General features: G+C 35.2%; 1 long non-coding RNA gene across 1 annotated transcript; it reads right to left on the bottom strand.

Moving 5' to 3' along the window:
• Window positions 1–8,408: 8,408 nt before the first annotated feature.
• On the bottom strand, window positions 8,409–14,018 carry LOC143666169 (uncharacterized). Its single transcript, XR_013167440.1, has 3 exons — window positions 13,913–14,018; window positions 10,002–10,145; window positions 8,409–8,486 (listed from the first exon to the last, which is right to left on the bottom strand). It is a non-coding gene; the product is annotated as an uncharacterized LOC143666169 (long non-coding RNA).
• Window positions 14,019–14,219: the final 201 nt, after the last annotated feature.

Below are 14,219 nucleotides of genomic sequence, written 5' to 3'. Positions count from 1 at the left end.
ATCCCCTATTTCTATCTGGAAAGAGAAACTAAAAGGTGACAGATTGCTGTGAATGAAATGAATGGAGATGCCATTTACATTCATTTCAGCAGCAGCAACCTTGGTACTTTCGGATTCCTTTGTTATCCTTCAGAGATCTCCCTTACTGCTTTGGAAAATTCAAGACACTACCATTTGAAATGCAGCTGGAACTCCAAGCATCAGCAATCAATTGATTCAAAAACATCAAACAACTTTATAATTACAGTCTATCTCTTTCTTTTAAATACAAATTCACTCTGAATTAAGATCTAAGCTACACATCCTCTGAAAATTGAATTTTTATAAAAACAAAAGCTTTTAAGTGTCTGATGGACACACACTAAGATCCAGAAACTAAGTATTTACCTTATATGTATTTTGAAGTTTTTGATTAAACAAAATCCTTACATTTTGTTTCGATCCTCTGAATTAAAAAGATTACAAGTTGGTTTCAATTATTTAGTAAACACCACTAGAAGTGTGATATTTAGAAGATAATTCAATGTGTGAACTGGATGCATGACTATGAAAATGAATGTGGGATGTATATGCACAAATTCTATCTCTGCTTTTTAAAGAGGGTTAAAAAAAGAAGAAGCCACTTTTTACTAATTCTAATGTACCTGGAAACATGCATCACATTTTATCTTTGATGGCTGAAACATCTTGTCTCATTTGGCTGACCAGCAAAAGGTGATCCATTACCACAAACAAAGTCATATCAGTAAATTATACTTAAAATTGTAGAAAATGACTTAATCTAGGGGATACCTAAATTACAGCAAGAAATCACTTAAGGTAAGCATGAAGATATGCATAACATCTAAAATGGGAGTTTTGTTGTAACCAAAATAAGGACTTAAAATACTACCTTTTGTAAAATATCTCCTATAAACGAAATTTTATCTTCCAAGAGAAATTTGTAATTCTTGTTAAAAAACAAATTTGAAGGAAACATTGGTAACTAAGGCTGTTAACAGGTTGAATCAGCTTGAGAATCTAGATTTTGCAAGTCTGAAGATCTGCATAAACAATTGTGTTTAGATGATCAGTGAAATTGCTAACCATGGTTAAATATTCCTTTTTATTTGTTTATATATTTGTGGATGCCAAAAATTGGAGTATCCAGGTTTCAAAGTGGAGCATTACACTTAAAGGTGAAATATGTGCCTCTCATACCTTATCAATATTTGCATTTGGGGGGGGGGGGCAACATTTTTCTTTTTGTGTTATTAACCTTGCTCAAAATTCTGCTTCCTTCCAAGTATCACATATCCTGATGAAAGATGTTTTTAATAATAATAATAGTGAACTTTTTTCCATGGATTAATTTGAAGTTGTTATGGTTATTTGACTTAATAGAAAAGTCTGAAAAATCTCAGGGAGGAAAGAAAGCTTATCTATCTTTCTAAACAAAAAGGAAGAAAGAGAGAGAGGGAAGGAGGGAGAGAGACAAAAAGAGACAGAGAGAGAAAGAAAGAAAAAAGAAAGAAAGAGAGAAAGAGAGAAAGAGAGAAAGAGAGAAAGAGAGAAAGAGAGAAAGAGAGAAAGAAAGAAAGAAAGAAAGAAAGAAAGAAAGAAAGAAAGAAAGAAAGAAAGAAAGAAAGAAAGAAAGAAAGAAAGAAAGAAAGAAAGAAAGAAAGAAACTCTCAGGAAGCACTAAATTGTCAATTTCAGATTATAGACAATATTTTCCTTTTATACATCTGTTGGAATTAATGTCCGGGCAAGTCAGAAAAAGGAAAAGCAGCAGTAACATTTTGTGGCAGTTTTCAGAGTATTTGAATACTTAGGTTGGCGGAATTGCAGTGGTGTCATTTATTCAATGAGTAAATGGATAAAATATGAAAGAAAGTCAGTGAAACCCATCCAAAATAAATATATGTTGTCTTCTATCTTAGCTAAAAATATAGTATCGCCTCGATTCACATCTGATTTTATGTTATATGCAAAAATGTATACGTTTCAATCAATCCACACTTTAGCTTAGAATATGCCAACATTAAGTACTAAGACTAGCTTTCCTTTTAATTTATGGAAGTGAAAATATGCCACTGTTCCAAAACTGTTGTTAAATTGTTTCTACCATCCAGCCCACCTACATTTAATTTTACTTGAAAAAATTATATTGTTTCTGAAAATACTAAGTAATTTCATCCCTCCCTATCAAACATATTGCTAGACTATCCAGACCTCTTCACATAAATTGAGAAACGTTATCATTAGCTAAGTAGTTAAGTACAATAATTCCTATGCCATTCAATAGTCTCCAAGTCTGCTACCAAATTTTCTGCAAAGTACATTTTATTTTACTTAGACATAATGAAGTAAAATCTATTATAGTTCGTTGCCTTAACTGAGAAGACAGTTGTGTGAGCTCACAAAGAGGTAGAGAACTTAACATTCCAACTGTTTCTCAAACACCGTAGAGCAGTAGTTCTTCACTCTGGCTGACTGTAAGAATCTCCTGGGATTTTTTTTTCTTTTTTTTGGTTTTGCAGGCACAGGGAATCAAACCAGGACTCTGGCATGGCAGGCAGGAACCCTACTGAGCCACCGTGGCCCGCCCTCCCTTGGGACATTTTGAAAAACACTGATGTCTATGATCCACCCCCAAAACAACTAAATCAGGGCCTCTGGATGTGTAGTTTGAAAAATATAATCTTAGAAAAGTTCCCATTGAATCCAATTGTCAGCCAGTTGGGAAAACTAGTGCCTCAAAGAAAGAGGGCTGGTTTAGATTTCCACTGTGGACATCATTCATAGAAGGACTGTGATTTAATAGCCAATCATGGAGTAGCTTAAATAATCAGTTAAATAGTTTTTTTTTTTGAAGTTGGCAGTGATCTATTTCCCGTTATACGATTTCCAAATAATATAATGATATGGAAATGTAAACACAATAATGGTGCACCAAAAAGGCAAAAGGCAGAACTCAAAATTATATATGTGTGTGTATAAGAATATATATGTGTGAATATATTTAATGGAAAGGGTTGGGATTCTTAATGTTGTTGTTTATCCATTTTTAATGTTTTATGTTTTATTCTTCATTTTTTCCCTCTTCTTTCTTTGCAGAACAAATGGAAATTTCCTCATAGAGATTGTGGTGGTGAATGCATGACTATGTTATTATACCAAGAACCATTGATTGTTTACTTAGGATAGATTGCATGGGGTGTGAAGAAAGCTGTTTAAAAATAAACAAAGAGGTACAAATGCTGGAGAAAATGTGAAAGGCGAGCTGTAACTATTCACTGTTGGTAGGGAAGTAGAGTAGTGCAGCCCTCTGGCGGGTAGGGAGGTGGCACCACAGGAGGCTAAGGGTGGGTTTGCTGTATGATCCTACAATCCCAGTTAGGTGTATACTTGGAGGAACTGAGAGCAGGGACAGGAATGGGCATTTGCACAGTGGTGTTTATGGGGGGAGTGTTCACAAGTTATGCAATGGATGGAGGAGGTCTCACGGTAAATCGACTGAGGAATGGAAGGGGGGCAGGGGACTGTTGTGCACACACCCAGTGGACTATTGAGCTGCTACAAAAAGGAATGACATCCTAAGGTGTGCAACTAGGTGAATGAACCTCCGAGGACAGTATGTTGAGTGAAATAAGCCAGAAGTAAAAAGACAGATATATAATGCCTCACTAATATGGATTGACTATCATGTGCAAACCCTGAGAATTGAATTTGAAAATATAAGTTATCAGAGGAAGGCTTATTGTAAAAGTTCCTTTATTGTAAGCTCTCACAGCAGTCACATCTATTCCTGAGTTGTAATGGTTACTTCTAAATTCTGAGATGCTGAGCTCTTTGTGAATAACCTGGCCCTTCCTTGGAACTGGGGGTATCTGTGTGCCAAACTGAGACTCAGCGTGAGAGTTTTGCAGCCATGAAAGTCAGCATCGCCCCAAACAGCAACTGTTTAAGAAGCTGAAAAGAGACCAGACTTCAATTAGAGATATGAATGAAGCTAACCTGGTTAGGACTAAGGTAAATCAGAATACAGAGTAAAGGATGATATTGATTTTATTTTAAAATTTTAAGTTCTGGATGAGACCTATGGAAGAGATGTTTATTTGGTGCAAAATTTATATTTTCTGTAGCATGCTAACTTAACTTGTATTGTCAGTTTTTTCAAACACCATATTACATGGAAACTTGACTAGAAAGTGGCATCCTGTTGGTTTGTACAGGTTAGTGTGATGCCCTGATACATCCTAGAGTAACCTGGGCAGAAGATTAAAAATTATTTACTAAGTCCCCTTGAAGGACTCAGGAAAAATTCAGCGTTTCTCTGTCAACTAGAGAGGCACTTGGCAACATCTGCTAACTTTCTCTACAGGCTTCTCACTTCAAATGGCTTCCCCAGGGCTGTTTTCTTTCTCCATCTCTAAAGATCTCTGCAGGTGTCATCTCTAAAGCTTTTTCCAAAATGATTCCCTTTTAAAGGACTCCAGTAAGGAACCCACCTTGAATGGGTGGAGACACATCTCCATGGAAACCACCCAAATGGTCTCACCTACAATTAGGTAAGAACAACTTAATGAAAAAGATCCCACCCCACAATATTGAATCAGGATTAAAGAACATGGCTTTCCTGGGGCACACAACAGTTTCAAACCAGCACAGGGTATTTCCACTGTTTTAAAAAATTTCAGTATACACTATAAAGTGAGGCCTTTTACTATGATATTTTGTTTTGCTTTTAGATGTACTCATTATGTTTTAAGAAAATAATTTTATATTGAGTTGGATTTGACTTTCCTAACATTTCTATTGAACCTAATTCTCATCTTTACATAACTAATTCTAAGAGATACATTCTAACACCAAGGTAGTAGAAATAATTTGATAAATAAAATTGAGTGGAGATGGCAGAGGAATCAGTTTAGACCCAATACTTGTTTATCAAAAGGTACAATGTGCTACTGCACTGCTCTCTAATCACTTGCTTTTTCACCCAGTAATTATGATCCTTGATTTTTTTCCCAGATCACTGATATGTTTCATCTGGTTTAGGTCTGATGTACTTCTGTATTCCATATTTGCCTGGATATCTTGCTTCTTTGAAAAGACCTTTGAATCAGTGTCATTCAGTGCTAAACTGCAAGTTTCTGCTTATCCCAAAAATAATCTTCATGGATTCTGATTCCATTTAATCCTAAATCTCACCATTCAAAATCAAATTGTCATTGGTTTCTCTGTATTTCAAATTCTATAGGCAGCCTCAAGCTTCCCTTGAATCTCCCTTGTGTTCTTCTCAAGAGGACTTTCATTCTGGGCAGGCTTCATATGAGAGTGCTAGTCTTCAAGAAGTGGTCCTTCTTTGATCTGTCCTGAGCATAAGTTTAGGATAAGCATCACTGTTTGGGGTCATCATGTACAGCCTTGTGATTCAGTATTCTCCCTGGAGCAGAAATACTGCTGGCATCAGAGAGTTGTTAAAAGTGGAAACTCTCAGCCCCATCCAAGAGCATCTGAATTAGAATCCTAATAGTAACAAGACATCCAGGGGACTGTGACACACATCCAAGTTCAGGTAGCTCTTACCTTTGGGGCCCTCTACAGTCTTCTGCAGGTCTGTCCGTCCTTGAGTCACATCATTCAGTCTGTTGGCAACTGTAACTACCGACTTAGTTATGATGCTTCAGTAATCACACATCAAAGATACAGTGCCTATGCTAACCCTCTGTTCTTGATAGAAGAAAATATTATCTCACCCCCTTTAATTACTCTCTTCATATGTCAAACTTCTTTGGTTCTTTCAAGGACTTCTCTTGTACAAGGGTTTCAGACATCTTTAAATCTCAGCCATTTAGAACCTTTCCAACTTGTTAATATTTAGAGAAAACACAGGTTTCTTTCTGGTGTATCGCACGGAATAAAACAGAGAGGTAAATCAAATATAAGACAGGCATGACCAATTACATAATATCAGTGTGCTCATGTCTTAATAAAGTTGAAAAATCAATTCAATTTTTAGCTTTCCTCAAAGAAATGTTGCCCAACAAGATACAGAATGATGAATGTTGACCTCCTAAAATCACTAAGGTATAGACCGTAACAAAAATTATTAATACAACCATGTGATTAAGTAGGTCTCTATCAATGAATCACAGTGACGGGCCTGTCCTAGAGTTTACCTGCAGCAGTGAAAAATGAGGTCATTAGTGAAAATCAAATGCAAATATCATCATATTCTGGAACGTTTCTCTTTTTATATTAAAAAAGATATGTTCAACTTGTTGAGATACACACACTTCAATTTTTGAAATCTATTTCTATGAAAAATAAGGTTTTCTCTATTAAAATATTCCAGGATTTAAAGTCCTAAAACAGCTCTTTAAAAATATATTGGAAGCATAACATGGGGATTTTGCAAAACAAGTGAAAAAGTATCCTAAAATGAAATTTAAAAACAATAGATTATATTAATATTTAAAATAGCAGCTTAATATTTCTTCTTTATTTGACTGAATATAACAGGCCAACAAAATTGAAAATATGCCAGATTTCAAAGATTATGCCTTTTTTTTATCATATGCTAAAGTTTTTATTAATGGAAATACTTTAGATAGGAAAAGTTGAATTTAAATGTTTAAAAGATTTAAATATCTTTGTGTTCCTCATACACACACATACACAAACACAGTTAAAACAAAACAGGATAAGTGACTTCTCACTTCTAAAATAAGATTAGATTTCATCACTAGCAACGGACAGAGAAACAACAATTTTGAATAGTTGTTTTGTGGGTAAAAGTAGATATGTAATGAGTTAAAACCAGAAAATGGGCTGTGAGAAATCTTTACAGGACTTTATTCTGTAATCAAGGATGAGCCTTAAAAGGTTTCTGAGAAGGGAAATGATATGACCCATGTTTCAAAATTAACTTTGGAGAAAATGATGTGGAAACTTTTAAATAATACAGAGTTCACAAGATATCAAGCCATAATTGTAATAATCCTGAAGAAGAAACTTAATTTTCTTTAAATATCCCTAGTTATAAACTTTTCCAGACATGAAGGTGATCCAATTCCTTTCCAAAGCCACGTTATCTCTATCCTGTTGCTTTTTTGGATGCATTTGTTGGTTAACTGAACACTTTTATCGTAACATGACTCACATTGATTCACAGTCCAGTACCAAAACTTTACTGAAGATATGATCAATCTAGTTTTATAAATTCTCTTTAAATGTAGTTCTTTTAAAAAATTAGAATGCTCACTGAGCCTCACAATATTGTCACTGTGCTTGCCCAATTGCCTGGGCATTGAATATTTATATGTAATTATTCTAATGAAGAAAATTCATATCAATTTTGGAAAAGGAAAAGGAAAGAAAATCAGTTCATTAATGCAGACACTTAAAAAAAAGGAGTGCTGTATGCCAGCAACAATAAAAGGAATAATAGATCATAGGCATAAAGAGATAAAAGACAATCAGTGAATTTAGCAATTAGTGAGGGAGAAAAGCACACAAGAAGATGATTTTTAAACAGATGTATTAAGTGCTATGATCAAGGGGAAACACAGAAGAAAACTGAGAGCGTGGGGTGAGAAAGCACATCAAGGAAAATTTCTTCGGGAGGTAACATGTAAGATGACATTATACAAAGACATTTACATGACTTCTTTTTCAGTCTGATTCTTTCTTATACTCAAAGGGAGGTTTTATTTAGGAATTTAGGGAGAAGATCACCTCCTTTTCCTGCACTGTCAGCATAGGAGTTTTCAATTCTATAGTCTTTGAGTGTTTCAAATGGGTTAGTGATAGGTTTAGGGATGATGATTGTATAACAAAATATTTCATGGAATGCTACTCAGTCTCCTCTTTATGAGGCAAGTACATCGTTGCTGCTTTGCTGGTACTTCTCAAACCAGTAGCATTAGAATGGATTTTGTTCTTTCATTTGAGCATAAATCTGAGAGATTTCAGGAGAGTTTGATTCACAGAAAGACAGAAAAAATAATATGATCTATGACTATCTAGGCTTACTTAGCTTTATTAATTTAAAAAATCAAATGAGCTACTGTTTGCATTTTAAAATATTTTATTAATCTATATAAATTTAAAAGTCTGTGTTTTTCAGTTTGGCATATAGACTGTCAGCAAAGATTGAACGCTGCTCATTTCAAGTCTTAAAGTCAATAATTTAGACTCTTAAACTAAGTGGAGACTACCTGATAGGGAAACCTATCATTTTTTGATAACATTATATTAACTTTTTATGTTTGTTTGTTTTGGGGGTGCATGACCTGGGCACCGAACCCGGGTCTCCCACATGCAACGTGAGCATTCTACCACTGAACCACCTGTGCACCCCAATAACATTATATTAATTGTGTTAATTTAAAAATTTAAATAAAATTCAAATACTGTACCTTTTTCGAACTTCATTACATCCTTTCAAGTCTTCTTAAATTATTTATTTCTTTTTGTGCTAGAGCTAGAAGATTTGGCTACGGTAAATAAAAAAGTCATAAACACATAAGGATAATTTAGGAAAATGATTTAGAAGGATAATTTTACTTATATTTTCTCATCTGTAAAATAAAATAGGTGGATGAATGATCACTAAACACCCTCCCCAAAGTTAAAATACTGATTCATATTTTAACATTCTATTGCCTCTTACAAGATCCCTAATATTATATTTTCCTTAATAATTTGCCTGATAAACATATTTATTCACAGACGATGCAATATAAAATTGAATTTAGTTGAAGTTGGCTTAATTCGTTCAATTACAGAAACATTTCTATAAAATGCCAGGTAAAACTGGATGCATAGTGCTTTTTAAAGTATGGACCCTGCTACTCTTGGGGACAGGAAGCAAAGATAAGATTATTAAACTTACAGAGCATCTTGTCAAAGATACACTGAGGCATTTTTTTTAATTAAAGTTTATTTGAGCACCAAATGATTTGCATAGGGTAAGCCAAACTGAAGTGGTAAAGAGCTCAGCTGGGGGAGGGGGAAAGGGAGGTTCTATATGGTAAATGTGAAAACAACTGAGGACATTTTCTGATTGGCTGATACTAAGCTTCCATTTTACATAGGGTATCTGACAAAGTAGGGAGCAGATACACACTGATCAGAATGGCAGGCTAGACTGAAACTGGTTTTATTGCCAGGTGTTACATATCTGCAATTCTGTAGTGTATATTCCATTGCTACATTTTCTTGGAAAGCCCCTGCAGGTAAATTGTTTTTGTCTTCTGCAATATCTTTTTGAGAAAGGGGTCCCTATGCTGGTGGCTATTTTATTTTGCTAAGCCACTTTTTGTTTACCAAATATTTTTCTTCTCTGTTTCATTACAAGAACATCCTTTGGTATAAGTACACTTAATTTCAGAGAAGAATCAAAACAGGTAATTAATCAATAATTTACCCAAGGTAATTTAGATAAATGACAGTCCAGATTCAAGGATCCCTTTATTAAAATCTCACAATTTGATACATTATTATGGATTCTCAATTCCATAAGTTCAATTAATATTTGTGACTTCATCTTAAATTAAGCTTTAAATATTCTTAATATTAAATAGTAAATGGCTTCCATCTAAATATATCATGTAATGCTTTCTAACCTCTCTATTGACCTGAAGACACATCTAATTTTATTCTATCAATTTTTTTAAAGAGAGTTGTTTATTGGGGGAAAGAGGATGCAAACAATACAAAAAGCAGAAGCTTGTCTGGTATTTCATTGACTTTTCTCCCACTACCTGTCAAATGGGAGTTGGATTTCATTTGTACATTTTCTAAGGATCCAAATGTGCTATGAAATCCTTATGCAGAGGGAAGCTGTGGGGCAGATTAAGCGACCCTTTGGATAATTCTTACAAGGGTGAGGGGAGTCAATTCCTCAGTTCTGCTTAGTGCTTTCCCTTCTGCTTCACATGTACTACAAAACAGTCATTGTACAAGGTGATGAGCCCAGCCATTAGCAAAAAGAAACTCTGGAAACTCACTTCACCATCTTGACACTGGATCAGATCCTTCATTGTTTTGTCCAAGCCAGAGGGTCTTTTTGATTTTCCAAAATTCCAGGGACCTCCTTTTCCAAGAGTACTCTCAGGTCCTCCTTTGTTAAGCAGCCTGTATCCCTTGCAAAGCTGTGAAATGTAAACATCATAGTTTCCATGGGGTGTTCCATTTGAGAAGGTGTTTTGGTGATGTCTGTTGAAACCTCGCCTGGTTGGCACAGGGCGGATGCTAGGCAGGCTGTGAGGTGGAGCCAGCGAGCCGCCATGGGCCTGGGCACCCTAGCACCTGGGGGCACCAGTGGAGAGGGGGAAGGCGCGGTCCCGCGCAGGCAGCTGGAAGAGTCTCCAGCTTATGCTTGGGTCTTCTTGGTTAATCTCTCTGTTTTTGAAACTTTCAAATAAAGAAGAAATGTGATTCAGAAATCTATTAAATTAAGATATAAGTAAAGAGATTGATTTAGTGTTTCTGATAATAAAATAAACAACATTTTCAGATGTAAGTCCAGCGTTTTCCAATCTGTATAGTAATGGATTTGGCATCCAAAAAGAGGTGTGGCCTTTAGCTCAACCTAAGAAAATAACTTGTAAATCCTTGGAATATCCCAGGGTGACTTTTGTTGTACATGTTGGTCCAGGACCATATCTGATAGATAGTTCATCTCCTAATGAGAGGGCTGGGTGGGGCCAGTCATACCTGTAGTATTAAGATGGGGGTTGGCCACACCAGAAAGACAAACCAAGTGTTTAGGGGGTTAGGATTCTGTGCCAAATATGTTTCCAGTGTTCCTAACCTCCTGCAGAGAGGGGAAGGGGTTTGGCGATAGGGTTCAACCACATGGATGCCCTCAATTATGCCTATGCAATGAAATTCCACTCAGGACACTGGAAACTCAGGTGAGCTTTGGTGATTGATAGTATATATTACTGTGCTGGGAAGGTGAGGCTTCCTGACTCTATGTTGAGAAGACAGGGAAGCCCGGGTTTGGGCCCTTCCTAAAACCCATGTTATGCATCTCTTCTTTTGGCTTCTGATTTATGTCCTTTTATTATAAAGCTTATCACAAAGCTACAGTTGTCAAAATGGCAGGGCACTGGCACAAGTATAGATAAATAGACCAATGGAGCTGAACTGTGAGTTTAGATATAGCCCTTACATCTATGATCAATTGATTTTTGGCAAGGCTGCCAAGTTCACTTGACTGCAAAAGAACAGTCTCTTCATCATATGGTGCTGAGAGAATTGGATGGCTATATCAAAAGAATGGAGGGGAAACCCTATCTCACGCCATAAGCTAAAATTAACTCAAAATGGAGCAAAGACCTAAATATGAGAAGTAGAACTATAAAATGCTTAGAAGAAAACACAGGGAAGAATCTTTAGGATGCTCTGTTAAGCAATGGTTTCTTAGACTTAACACCCAAAGCACAAGCAAGAAAATAAATAATAGATAAATAGGACCGCATCAATTTTTTTAACTACATCAAAGGATGTTATTGTGAATGTGAAAAGACAAAGTCCTCAATGGGAGAAAATATTTGACAACCATATGTCAATAAATGTTTAATATCTGTAATATATAAAATCCTACAACTCAACAATAAAAAGGACACCTAATTAAAAATGGGTAGAATAATTCAACAGACATTTCTCCAGAGAGGATATACTAATGAACAAAAACCATATGAAAAGATGCTCAGCATCCCATTAGCTATTAGAGAAATGCAAATCAAAACCACAATGAGATACCATTTTAGGTCCACTAGAATGGCTACTACTAAAAAAAGAAATAAATCACAAGTGTTGGATAGGATGTGGAGAAACAGGAAAACTCACTAGTTGCTGGTAGGAATGTAAAATGGTGCAGCCTCTGTGGAGGACAGTTTTGGCAGTTCCTCAGAAAGTTAATTATAGAATTACCATATGATCAGGCTTTCCAACTTCTAGGTATATACCCAAAGAATTGAAAGCATAGACTCAAAAAAATATTTTCACATCGATGTTCATAGTGGCATTATTAACTATTACCAAAAGGTGGAAGCAACCCAAGTATCCATCAGGCTGACGTACGGAAAAATAAAATGTGGTATTTGCAGACAGTGGAATATTTTTTCAGCAATGAAATGGAATGAAGGTCTGAAACGTGACAAAATAGGTGAAAACAGACATATGAGGTCAATTATTGTATGATCCCACCATTATGAAACAATTAGAATTAGAAACTATAATATAGTTTACCAGGGAATGGGCCGGTGTAGGGAATGAGGAATTTATGCTTGAACTGTACAGAGTTTCTGTTTGGGCTGATCATAGCTTTGGTAATGGATGGTGGTGATGGTAGCTCGACATTGTGAGTGCAGCTAATAGCACTGAACCACAGATGCATACGTGGTTAAAAGGGGGGAGTTTTAGGTTGTATATGTGTTACTAGAACAGAAATGTTAAAAAGGGAACATGCAGAAGCAGTGAACCCTATTGTAAAAAATGGAGTAGGACTAATAATACAATTATACAAATGTTCTCCTGTGAATTCTGATGGGTGTGTCATGCTGGGGCAAGGTGGTTAAAGATGAGGGTGGGTCTGGGGAACTTTGTGCTACATGTACTTTATGCATGATTTTTCCTTAAACCTTGAACTTCTCTAATTAAAAAATATACAATCATTAAAGACTAAGATGGTATAATTTAGGAATGCCTAGAGTGGACAATGATAGTGACTAAATGTACAAATTACAAAATGGTATTGCATGAGGAAGAACAAAGGGATGTCAATATAGCAGGGTGTTTTAAAAAGATGGTCATTCATATTTCACAACTTCAACTTCTGTGTGAGACTAAAGCAAGACATGTTTATTTGGGACAAAATTTATGTTTTGACTAGAGCATTTCCTAATTTAATTTATATTTAAAAAAAAGCATAAGTATAGCACTTTCAGCGAGTTATTTGAATCATTCTTAGCAAATTATCAAATCTGAGTGAGTAGAGGAGCCCCTGAATTTGTAGACAGTTAATCAGCAGGTGGCCCTGGAACCATGAACTCTGCAGCTGGTGCCTGAGTGAGGGCAGCCTAGAAAGGTGTACCCTTAACTTACGTCGTAGGTTTACCTGGTAGTTTGGGTCAGAATTGAATTGAATTGAGTTGCTGTTGGAAATTATAGAACTTAATATAAAGTCTGCTCAATAAAAAACAAATGACAATTAAATTTTAGTAACAAAACCAGGAAAGCGAAGTTATCTCCACCTACATTATCTGATATTCCTTATGAATGAAACATGAGCATAAATATGTGCACACTTCTAGAGAGCAAAATATACAATCTTAGTCTTGTGATTATGATGTCCCTTTATGTCTATTATAAGAGTAGCATACTTCAAGTGACTAAATTCATGACAGAAGTCAAAGTAAAACTAACGTTAGACATAATTTTGCATTGTACTGCTGAAAATCTTTCTTAACCTGATAGGGAAGTAAAGACTTGTTTTATTAAAATTGTTTTCTTTTTTAAACAACCTAAATAAAAGTTCATCAAATATCAGGAACATCAATTAAAATATTATACTGGTAATAAGTTCCCAGCATTAAAACCATTCATGCCCTTGTACTCAAAATGCTGCTGTTATAATGAATATAAAAACAAAATTTATCACCCAAACTGGGATATTTTTGAGAGGGAAAAAAGGATTTATGTTTTTTCTACTTTAATTAACTAGAACCCTTCCAGGGAGTAGGAAGGCATATTCAAACTAATTATTTTAAAGTAAAAAGTTTTTGTACAAGGAGTGTTAGAAAAAGCATTCCTTGCCTACATATGGACAAAAAGTACACTATTTTTAAAATAACATATTCTATGTGAATCTATGTGGAGAAAGAAGAAGGGAAAACAATAGTTAATTTACCTTATATAAAATCAGATATTTTCCAAAGTCACTTCGTTCAACCATAATGAACATATTTAAGGGATCTTAAAATCTCTTATTACAATAAAAACGACGTGACTTCCTAGGTCAGAATGTTTAAAATATGAGTCAGAAGGAATGGCTATTGTTCTTTTGTTTATAGTGAATCTGTTCATAAGTGATGCAAGTTCTAAACTCTGCAAAACTAACAGGGAAACATGCTTTGAACTTCCCAGTACTGATGTTTTCTTAAGAAAATGTCTTATTTTGACATTTGCATTATTCATTTATCACATTTTAATTTTTT

This window comes from Tamandua tetradactyla, chromosome 22 (assembly GCF_023851605.1).
Source record: "Tamandua tetradactyla isolate mTamTet1 chromosome 22, mTamTet1.pri, whole genome shotgun sequence".
NCBI classification, from domain to species: domain Eukaryota; kingdom Metazoa; phylum Chordata; class Mammalia; order Pilosa; family Myrmecophagidae; genus Tamandua; species Tamandua tetradactyla.
Note: the sequence above shows the minus strand (reverse complement) of the source record. Positions and strands in the feature narration are given on the sequence as shown.